The following is a 10,689-nucleotide window of genomic DNA, read 5'->3' as shown; positions in this document are numbered from 1 at the left end:
TACCGAACCTCGCTCCATATAATGGAAAAGCAGATCCTGCTTACCACATCCAGCACTATGAAACCTGGATGACGATGCAGGGTGTCACTCCCGGCGCTATGTGCCAAGCTTTTAGTCTTACCCTCGCCGGACCCGGCTTCGAGTGGTTCAAGAACTTAAGGCCGGGAAGCATCCGCTCGTTCAAAGACCTGAAGGACATGTTCCTAGCACGGTTCGCTACGTCTATGGTCCAAAAGAAGACCAAGATGTACCTGTGGTCAATCAGGCAAGAGGATGGCGAGTCTCTTAGACGATACCTCGCCCGATTCACTGAAGAATCGAATAAGGTCGATCGCTTTGACGACAAAGACGCAATCACCGCCATCACTGAAGGCTTGCGCACAAGTGACTTCCTTAAGTCCATCGTCGGCCGTGTCCCTTCTACCATGGCCGAGTTAATGACTCGAGCCAAGACCTTCATGGGAGTCGAAGATTACCTCGATGGTCGCAAGGGCAACGATCAAAGCCCTCACCACCGAGACGAGCCTAGCGACGAGCAAGGAAACTCCCGTAAAAGGCGAAACAGAGGAGGTCAGACTTTTAATAGACGACGTCCGATGCCCCAGAAGCCGCGACTTGCGGAAGACTTTAAGGGCTACTCGTCGTTCACACCGTTGAACACAACGCCGGAGCAAATCCTAGCTTTAGCGCGTGACAAGTTCACTCCCCCGGCTCCAATGAACAAAGATCCCGCGACTCGCGATAGATCTAAATATTGCGAGTTCCATCAGGAATACGGTCACTTGACCTCTGAATGCTATAGTCTTAAAAGGCAGATCGAGGCATTGATCCAACGGGGTGAGCTAAAAGAGTTCGTGTTACGCATGATTAGCGCTGCGGGCCCCACCTCGAACAGACCACAGTCTGGCAGGGGAGGAGGAACAGCCGCTTCTGCCGACCGAACCACGGCTACTGCCAATGCCAATCTACAACTCCACGCTGTGATCACCATATTGGGAGGTCCACAAGATGGAGATTCGGCCCGACAACGGAAAAAATTCCTAAAGGCCGTGGCTCAAGAAGACGCTGCTATGCACGTCAACCTCACGTATGAAGAACCTCCGTCCGTGCCTCACGAGACGATGCATTTCACCAACAAAGAGGCCAAGCGAGTTGTGCATCCGCACAATGACGCAATTGTGCTCAAAGCCCAAGTAGCTAATAACTTGGTGAAAAGAGTTCTCATCGACAACGGCAGTGCTGCCGACATAATTTTCAAGTCCACCCTAGAGCGCATGAAGCTCGGGGGGCTACGCCCAACTCCGACCCAAACGCCACTATTCGGGTTCACTGGGAAGAGAGTCATGACTAAAGGCGTCATCGATCTGCCGGTCACCTTCGGAACTCCCGGAGGCATTGAAGTCGTTCACATGGTCCCATTCCTAGTGGTCGACCAAGAGTCCCCCTACAACGTAATCGTTGGGCGACCCACGTTGAACCGGCTAAGGGCAATCACTTCAACATACCACCTACTGGTGAAGTTCCCTACCAAGGATGGAATCGGCATCATGGCTGGAGATCAATCCCAAGCCAGAATATGCTACATCCAGGGAATCGATGGAAAGACCGCTAAAAAGACGGTTAACACGATCTCTCAGCTCAGAGATAGCGTCGAGTCGACCAAGGTCCTCCGCGAAGTCCATAAAGACACATGCATGACACCCAAGTGCAAGGTAACGGCGTCCTCATCAGGGACCCCACACGGTCTACCAGGTCATACATGGACGAGACAACGATCTATCGCCTGTGGAATGCGGAACACTGGAAGAGAGTACTACCACTAGCCAGCGATCCCCCCATTTTATTTCTTTGCTTTCTAAACATTCAATAAGGCCTACGAGCCAACGTTTTAGGATTTCAAATTTTTTGCAATATTAATAAAGTTCGATGTTTTTCTTTCAAAATCCACTTTATCAAAGATTTTTAATCATCAAAGGTTACACTTGTAAACCCAAAACTCGGGGGGCTAGTGCCATAGGCAATGGAAAGTACGCTCAAAATCCTCAAGAAAGTACGCTCCACAAAAAGAAAGCACGCTCCATCAAAACAAAACACCCGAACACAAAACGGGAACAGGCGTGCACATAAGACGCCTCCGTGGCGCGCCGTAAGACATCCCCGAGATGCAGGCTAAAGATGCCCCCGTGGCGCGCCCAAGAGACATCCCCGAGATGCAGGCTAAAGACGCCCCCGTGGCGCGCCCAAGAGACATCCCAGAGATGCAGGCTAAAGACGCCCCCGTGGCGCGCCCAAGAGACATCCCCGAGATGCAGGCTAAAGACGCCCCCGCGGCGCGCCCAAGAGACATCCCCGAGATGCAGGCTAAAGCCGTCCCTCGCGACGCACTTAAGACGCCTACATGGCGCACGTAAGACGCGTAAAGGCGCAACCCGTAAGACGCCTACATGGTGCAACCTAAGACGCCTACATGGCGCACGTAAGACGCGTAAAGGCGCAGCCCGTAAGACGCCTACATGGCGCAATATAAGACGCCTACATGGCGCACATAAGACGCCTACATGGCGCACTTAAGACGCCTACATGGGGCACGTAAGACGCCTACGTGACGCACCTAAGACGCCTACATGGCGCACTTAAGACGCCCACATGGCGCAACCAAGTCGTCCCTCGTGACACACCTAAGTAACCTACATGCCGCATCTAGGCCATCCCTCATGACGTGCCTACGATGCCTAAACCAACGCACGCAACCGTCTCTAATGACGCGCTCTGAGTCACCGCAAGGCGCTGTGTATGATGACTAATCGGAACGCACCTGAACAGCCATACAAGGCGCAACTCATGTCATCTTCACCACCGCCGACTAAGCACAATCACACCCGCCTCTGAGCAAGAACCTCGCTCGGCCTGAACCAGCTGAGACCTCGCTCCTCGAGTTGAGTCATTCTCCTCGAGTCGAGCCTTGCTCCTCAAATCGAGTCAGTCTCCTCGAGTTGAGCTTCGCTCCTCGAGTCAAGTCATTCTCCTCGAGTCGAGCTTCGCTCCTCGAGTCGAGTCATCCCCCTCGAGTCGAGCTCCGCTTCTCGAGTCGAGTCATTTTCCTCGAGTTGAGCTTCGCTCCTCAAATTGAGTCATCCTCCTCGAGTCAAGCTTCGCTTCTCGAGTCGAGTCATTTTCCTCGAGTTGAGCTTCGCTCCTCAAATCGAGTTATTCTCCTCGAAGTCGAGCTTCGCTCCTTGAGTCGAGTCATTCTCCTCGAGTCAAGCCTCGCTCCTCGAGTTGAGTCACGCTCCTTGAGTCGAGTCTCGCTCCTTGAGTCGAGTCATTCTCCTCGAGTCAAGCCTCGCTCCTCGAGTTGAGTCACGCTCCTTGAGTCGAGTCTTGCTCCTTGAGTCAAATCATTCTCCTTGAGTCGAGCACTGCTCCTCGAGTCAAGACATCCTCCTCAAGTCGAGTCACACCCTCCTCGAATCGAGCCATGCTCCTCGAGTCGAGTCGCTCTCCTCGAGTCATCCCTCTCGAGTCGAGCATCACTCATCAAGTCATTCTCCCCGAGTTGAGTCTTGCTCCTCGAATCGAGTTATACTCCTCGAGTCGAGCATCGCTCCTCGAGTGGAGTCATATTCCTTAATGACTAACCAGTATCCTTGAGTCGAGTCTAGCCCCTCGAGTTGAGACTTGAGTCGGCTCCCCGAGTCGAGCCTAGCCCCTCGAGTTGAGACTTGAGTCGGCTCCCCGAGTTGAGCTTCGCTCCTTGAGTTCAGACTTGATTCAGTCTCCTCAAGTCGAGCTTCGCTCCTCGAGTCGAGCCTTGAGTCAGTATCCTCGAGTCGAGCTCCGCTCCTCGAATCGAGCCTTGAGTCAGTCTCCTCGAGTCGAGTCCCACTCCTCGAACTAACATCTGGAGCGACCTGAAGAACAGGTCAGCCAAAATAGAGACCCGCGCTCGCGCCTGGGGAATAAGGGCCGATCTTCCGAACGCAGACGAAGAAGCGTCACCGAGGCGAGAATGGCGGATGCCCCGTGAGGCCGACTTATGCTTGATGCGTGGTCAAACTTTTAGCGTTTATCCCCGAGCAGTCGAAGCCCTCCGGTGCGGCAGAGCCTTCCGCCAGGTGCCACTCCGTCTTCTCGAAGCATCAGCCCGCATCATCAACCTCCGTCTTCGAGACCTCGGAATGAGCACGCCTTTGCAAAATGCAAAAGTGCAGTCGCCTTCCAAGCTGGCCGAGACGGAAGCCATGATCTTCCCCTAATAGGTCACGATTGCAAAATCGTCACCCTGCTAGTCACCATCGAGTCCCACGGACTCCGGATTGATGATATTATCAAACAAAACGCCATCGAAGGTTAACTCGGGCGTAACATTGCCAAAAGATCAATAAGCCGCGACGCGCCGGCACACCTCTACACAAATGCACGCCCCACTTGCGCATGCATATCCCATTTGCTCCGGGGCTAGAGCGACGAACGCAAGCGCGTTCGCCTCGCCCACATTGAGCTACGCCTCCTATCCGCTTGGATCCTCCTCCACGTGTACATCACACACTCGTGTCGAGAGAGACGGAAAAGCGAGAGAGAGCACTAGCAATTGTGAGAGTATTCTTTATAATCACAAAGGCTTAGCAACAGTGAAGCTCTGGAAAGTCTATTTTCCTCAAACACCCGGCGGAAACAACTAAAAGTTCACCGCCCGGGGCCTCCCGAGCAATGAACTTGGGGGGCTAATGTTGTCGGTCGTTTTCGGAAAACCCGAGACGCCAAGAAGACACGCCATTCAAAGGGCCGATGGTCAGGCCGGAGGTCCTAAAGAGCGGCGAGCCTTCTCTCACGAGTCGACTGACAAGTCCTCGTGCCAAATCCTCATGCCCCTCGAGTCGAGCCCCGAGTCGTTCCTCGAGTCGAGCCTTGGGTTGTTCCTCGAGTCGGTCTCCTCGAGTCGAGCTTCACTCCTCGAGTCGAGCCTCGAGTCGCTCCTAGAATCGAGTCACTCTCGCCAAGTAGAAACCTTCATATTTCATGTGGCAAGAATGGTATTCGAAGGCCCGCAAGAGCCCGACGAGGCGGGCCATGCGCCGCGCGCGCAGCCGCGCCGGCCAACCAAGCACAGCAGCCCGCGCGCCGCGCCAGGCAGACCGCGCGCCGCGCGATGACACGCCCGCGCCGCGCATCCCGCGCCGCACATCGCGCGCCGCGCCTGGTGAAGCGCGCGCCGCGCCCCCTATGCCGCGCGCCGCGCCCCCTGCGCCGCGCGCCGCGCGCGCCGTGCGCCTCCACTTGATGGCGCGCGCGTTCCTAATCCCACATGGACGAAAAAGGAGCCTCCTAAGGCCCCCAAACACCTATAAATACCCTCTCTCATTGAGGGGAAATGCCATCCCATTCTTTCTCAAGGAACTTGAGACTTCTCTCCGCTTCTCTAGATGCCATCCTTGGCCTGAAGTGGATTCTCCACGATTTCTCGCTCTCGGAGATTCTGAAGCGCTTTCCGGGGACTCCCGAGTGCCGCCTCTCTTGATCGAGCGATTAATCTTGAGCCCACGAGTGCTCTAACGGTTTTCGACTGAAAATCGCCTACGCGTCTAGCACCCTAGACGCGTCTGCCATTTCTGACAAGAAATCGCCTACGCGTCCTGCATTTCCGACTAGGAATCGCCTACGCGTCCGGAATCTCCGCCACAACAAGGAACTCTTGACTTAGAGTCTTCCACGTCTCCAAAAGAGAGAAAACACACATTCTCTCTCGCGCTCGCGATCTCCGAAGTCCTGAGACGCCGCCGAGGACTCCTCGCGCCCCGTCTCCTTCGTCGAGTACGCTTCTCCATCAAGGCTCCGCGCCTCATACTGCGTATCACACGCTTGAACTACGTTCTGACCTGATCCCACGCACGGGTACGTAGGCAGCCGACAACCAAGGCACGGTCACTCCTCCTCCTCACCCCCTACCTCTCCCGAGAGGCGGGTTGATCGGAGAAAACCCTAGCTCGAGACTATCGGGTTCCCACTCTTGGCCCGGGTGTGATCACTTGGTCCGGCCTTGGATCGAACCGCCCGAGGTTTTAAATAGTTGTTCATTTTCGTGCGAAAACATAACCCGCGATCCCCAACACTAGTGAAAGATGCAATAACGTGGGACTAAGAGCCGCTCTTGCGACCCTCACTTAAATGTGAGTACTCCAAGGCGTTATTGCTTCGATCATTGCTCAATGAGCTACGTCCGAGAGTGATGCAATGATGACAAGGCCTCCCCTTGGGGGATTGTTTTTCAAAGCTGATCTTTTGGACTAAGTGGTTGGTTACACACTTAGGCTCAATCCCTAGTAATCCTCCCTTGAGGCTCTGCGAAAGGATGTGAGTGATCAAACCAATTTAAAAGGTGGCTAGTCAAAATAGATGTATTGACATCTTGGCTTAGCATTAATGATGTGTCATTTACTTATAAATGGAGATTTTTTGCGGCCTTCTCTTGAGGGAGTAAATTATCGTTTGGTTTATAACACCTTTGGATTTTACAAAAGTCTTAATAAAACTTAAATCCTAAACCAAAGACTAATCATAAACTTGTTTCAACTTATATAGGCAATATGTCTCTCAACCATCTCTCAATCTTTCTTTCCTCGATCAAACTCGAAAACGAAAACTACGTAGATTCGAAACATAACCTCGACATAATACCTACCGTTAACAAGCACAAATGGGTACTCACCACCCCGTGTCCTCCTCTGACGAATGATGATTCAATTCAAGAGGACAATGACGCCTTAGCGGCCTGGCTTCGATCCGATGAGATTGTGAGGTGCTATATCTTGGCATCTATGAACAATATGCTGAAAGAGCAACATCGTGACATCAAGACTGCCGCTGACATGCTCTACAATCTCCTTGAGATGTTTGGAGGGCAAAGGCGTCAAACAAGGCTACAAGCAGTCCGACAGTTTATGAACTGTTGCATGAAGGCTAGGACTCCTGTTAAGGACCATATGATGCTGATCATTAGTTACCTAAATGAAATGGAAATCCTAGGATCTGAGATTGATGAGAAGAATATCATAGATATGATCTTAGAAACTCTCCCCGCATCTCTTGATACCTCCAAGATGAACTACTTCATAAACAAGCTAGAGTACACTGTTACCAAGCTTATGAAGGAACTTCACACTGCTGTAGGTCTCACTAAGAGAAAGAGGAATCAAGGAGAGGGACATCGTCACGACCCGCGACCTCTCGTCGCCGGTTCACGAGCCGTGACGGTGGGTTACGTCACAAGTCACAACATCAATATAACAATATATCTCATATCAACAGAAACAGAATCAAATAAACATAATAATCTTAATACTTATGTTAAACGTAATATGATATCATATAAGTATTATAAGTCGTTATATAAAAACCTGGGTAAATTTTTCGTTTTTCTCAATTCAAACTTTGAGTCTCGCTACGACTCTAAATATTTACATAACAGCTCCTGGGTTTACGTATAATTACAGGAGATAGTTTTAGGAGCGTAGTTTAGGAAAGGGTTCAACAAAATATAGTTATAACTATAGAAGAGGTTGATCCCGAGAGAGTCTCCATAGCCCAAAGGTCAAGAGATACACGCCCGGTCTTCGTCTTCATTTCCTTGCTCACATCGCCGTCTTGCCCTTCTCTACATTACCAAGGGTCATAAACTATGAGTCGATTGACTCAGCAAGTGGGAGTCTAACTTAGAAAAATAAAGCGACTAAATGCCATGTGATAACAGGTGACGTGCAAACAAGCACGTAAGAATGCATGAATGCAAGTCTAACAAGTCTAGAGCATGACTCATGTGTACACATTCTAACTAGTACTTGTCGTCTTTAAGGTTACACACATCCCCCGCTATAACCTTCAGAACGACAAGAGACCAGCCTTAGACTTCGAGCAGCAGTCGTCCGGCGGCCTAAGAGTTTTAATGTTAGTCTGGGATCCACTAATGGTACCACTTCATTCGACATCGGCGCAACCCCCAGGCCCTCATAGCCCGTCAAGGTGCATTCTTCAGGTCTTCATAACCTGGTAACAAGATCGGGTGCGACTCTTGGTCGACTTCCCGATAAATGAGTACTCAACGCAATCCCCCAGGCCCTCATAGCCCGTCAGGGTCCATTTCATTTTGGTACCATCGACACAACAATTCTTTAAGGTTCGGGTACTCTGCTGCACTCAGAGTACACACCTATGCTACTTACAGGAGAGCGACTCAGGATAAATCCTGAAAGATATTTCATTTCTCTTTTATGCTCGTTAGTGTTTTAGGTTGAAGACTCGGGATGTGACTCCCGGTACTTCTACCCTCGATTTGAATTCGAGAGTTAAACATGGCTCTCCTGTCTCCCCCGTTCTAACGGGTCAATCACAGATCCTAAGGAATAACTATATCACATATCAGAGGCTGGGTTTCACAAATCTTACGTTTGAACTTATTGAGCGAACTCACGCTAAGTTTTCAGGAAAAGCGGCCGAAGCCTTAATCTTTGAGATTATTCGATTTTAAAGCTTTCCTATTCTTGTTTACTAACAAACAATAATGCACGTAAACAGGGTTATTCCCTTGGTATGTAGTTGACTTAAGTCTCCACACTTACCCGGAAAAAGATCGTCTGAAAATTGTTGACTTCCGGAGTTTCCTTTCTTTTCACGCTTCCTGAGACTCTACACGACCTGGAGCGTTAACACGTTCTGAAGTGTCGAGAAACTAAAATCCAAAGTTGAAATCTTATCAGTCACCATATCTCCAACTTGTCATAAACTCTCAAACATGTCAATAAACCATATAACTTGTCAACAAATTCACTTTACTTGACATAACTTTTCTATCTCAAAAACGAGCTAACCAAACTCGAAACGAACAAACTCATCTCAAATCACAAATCACAAATCATCACTTTAAATTCCAAATTCCCAAATCCCGAAACTATAATCACAATAATCCAAAACTCATGTCATTTCTTCAAGTCACGTTAACCAAATCCAAGAATTAAGACCCGAGGCTCAAATTATAGATACACAACAGTCTCAAGGCCACAATATCACAATATGGCTCACGGCTACAAACACCCAAACAACCACAACAAGTCACACAGGCATAACGACCACACGGCCAAGATTTTCACATCAACCAAACAATTTTAACATCTCATAATCATCACAGCCTCATAATTCTAGCACAACAATGATCTTCACTGACTCGGAATTTCAAAACAACACACAGAGCCAAAACAATTCCAAACCAAATCGAGTTCAATTCACAAATCCAACAAAACCAAAAACACTCTCGGCCAAAATTCACGTCACACGGCCAACAAACAAATTCGAGTTCAATTTCTTCAATTTCAAGTCATCAATATCGATTATTAAACTCAAATAACAACTAATCACCTCCAATTCTTCAGAAATGATCAAAGAACGAAATCCCCAAAACCAATTTCTCAAAACCCTAGTTTCCAATTCGGGTCAAGGAGATTTACCTTGTTTCTGGAGGAATTGGACTCTCCGGCGTGCTCTCTCTCGATTCCGGTGGTTCTTCCTTGGTCGGCGGCTTTGGGTGAGCTCGCGGCGGCCGTTCTCCTCGCCGGAGCGCGCGCGCGATCGCTGTGAGATGCGCGGGAGACAAAGCGACGAAGACGAGGAAGAAGAAGAAAGGAAAAGGGAGAAGATGAGGTGACTATGGCCGAGTGGTGAGGGGTTTCCCGAGCTTTGATGGCTGCTGGAAATTTTTTTTTCCTTTCTTGTTTTCTGCAGAGTCGCGCGCGAGTGGAGGGGAAGAAGAAAAAAGAAGTTACGTGAAGAAGGGAAAAGAAGAGAGTAGAAGATAGAAGAAGATAAGAGAAAGAGAAAGAATGGGTTATTTAATTACTAACTCTACTTTTCCTCCATCTTCTAAAATCAACCCCACTCTCACGTTTTTATTTCCAAATAACTCCAAAAACGTTACAATCACGTCCTTGTCACAAAATTTTGTGACTAAAACCCGTACTCGCTCGAACTTTTAATTAAGTTATTCAAACCGAGAATTTCCTCGTTCGTTCTTGATTAATTTAAATATATTTAAGGTTTCTCGAAAATAATTCTCATCCTAGAGAATTTATTTCTTAAATTAAATTCCGGCATATTTCCTCGGAAAATAATTTATTATTCGAGACGAACTCGATAAATCCTTTATTTATTCCGAGATTTTCCATTACCTTAAAATAATTTAAATTAACTCTCTAAACTTCAACGTCCATAATTCCTTCAAGAACTTACTTGTAACACACGAAAGCTCATTTATTAAACGTGAATTACAAACGGCGAGATTCAAAAGTTATCCTTTACACACATGCTACTGAGCAAAAAGCCTCCGCCTCTGGAACTGTGAAGAGACCTTACAAGGCCGATAAAAAGAACTGTCCTGCCTATCTCAAAGCAAAGGAACATAGTATTGTACTAGTTACCGAAGCATGCTTAGTAGCTGATAATGCATCAATGTGGATTCTTGACTCCGCTACTACTAACCATATTTGTTGTTCCTTGAATGGTTTCAAGAAAACCAAAAGCTTAGAGGAAGGCGAGTTCTGTTTCAAATGGGGTGATGGGAGCCTGGTGTCTGCAAAGGCTGTGGGATCCGTGACGCTGTCTTTTGAAGACCGCACTTTAAACTTGAATAATGTTTATTTTGTTCCT

At 48.9% G+C, this 10,689-nt stretch overlaps 1 long non-coding RNA gene across 1 annotated transcript; it reads right to left on the bottom strand.

The window, feature by feature from the left end:
• Positions 1 to 7,581: 7,581 nt before the first annotated feature.
• LOC149404052 (uncharacterized) lies at positions 7,582 to 9,805 on the bottom strand. Its single transcript, XR_016295512.1, has 3 exons — positions 9,495 to 9,805; positions 8,613 to 8,722; positions 7,582 to 7,651 (listed from the first exon to the last, which is right to left on the bottom strand). It is a non-coding gene; the product is annotated as an uncharacterized LOC149404052 (long non-coding RNA).
• Positions 9,806 to 10,689: the final 884 nt, after the last annotated feature.

The sequence above is a fragment of the Urtica dioica genome, chromosome 2 (assembly GCF_054948205.1).
Source record: "Urtica dioica subsp. dioica isolate 48M chromosome 2, U.dioica_male_clone48M_v1_H2, whole genome shotgun sequence".
NCBI classification, from domain to species: domain Eukaryota; kingdom Viridiplantae; phylum Streptophyta; class Magnoliopsida; order Rosales; family Urticaceae; genus Urtica; species Urtica dioica.
The sequence above is the reverse complement of the archived record's forward strand: the minus strand, read 5'-3'. Positions and strand labels throughout refer to the sequence as shown.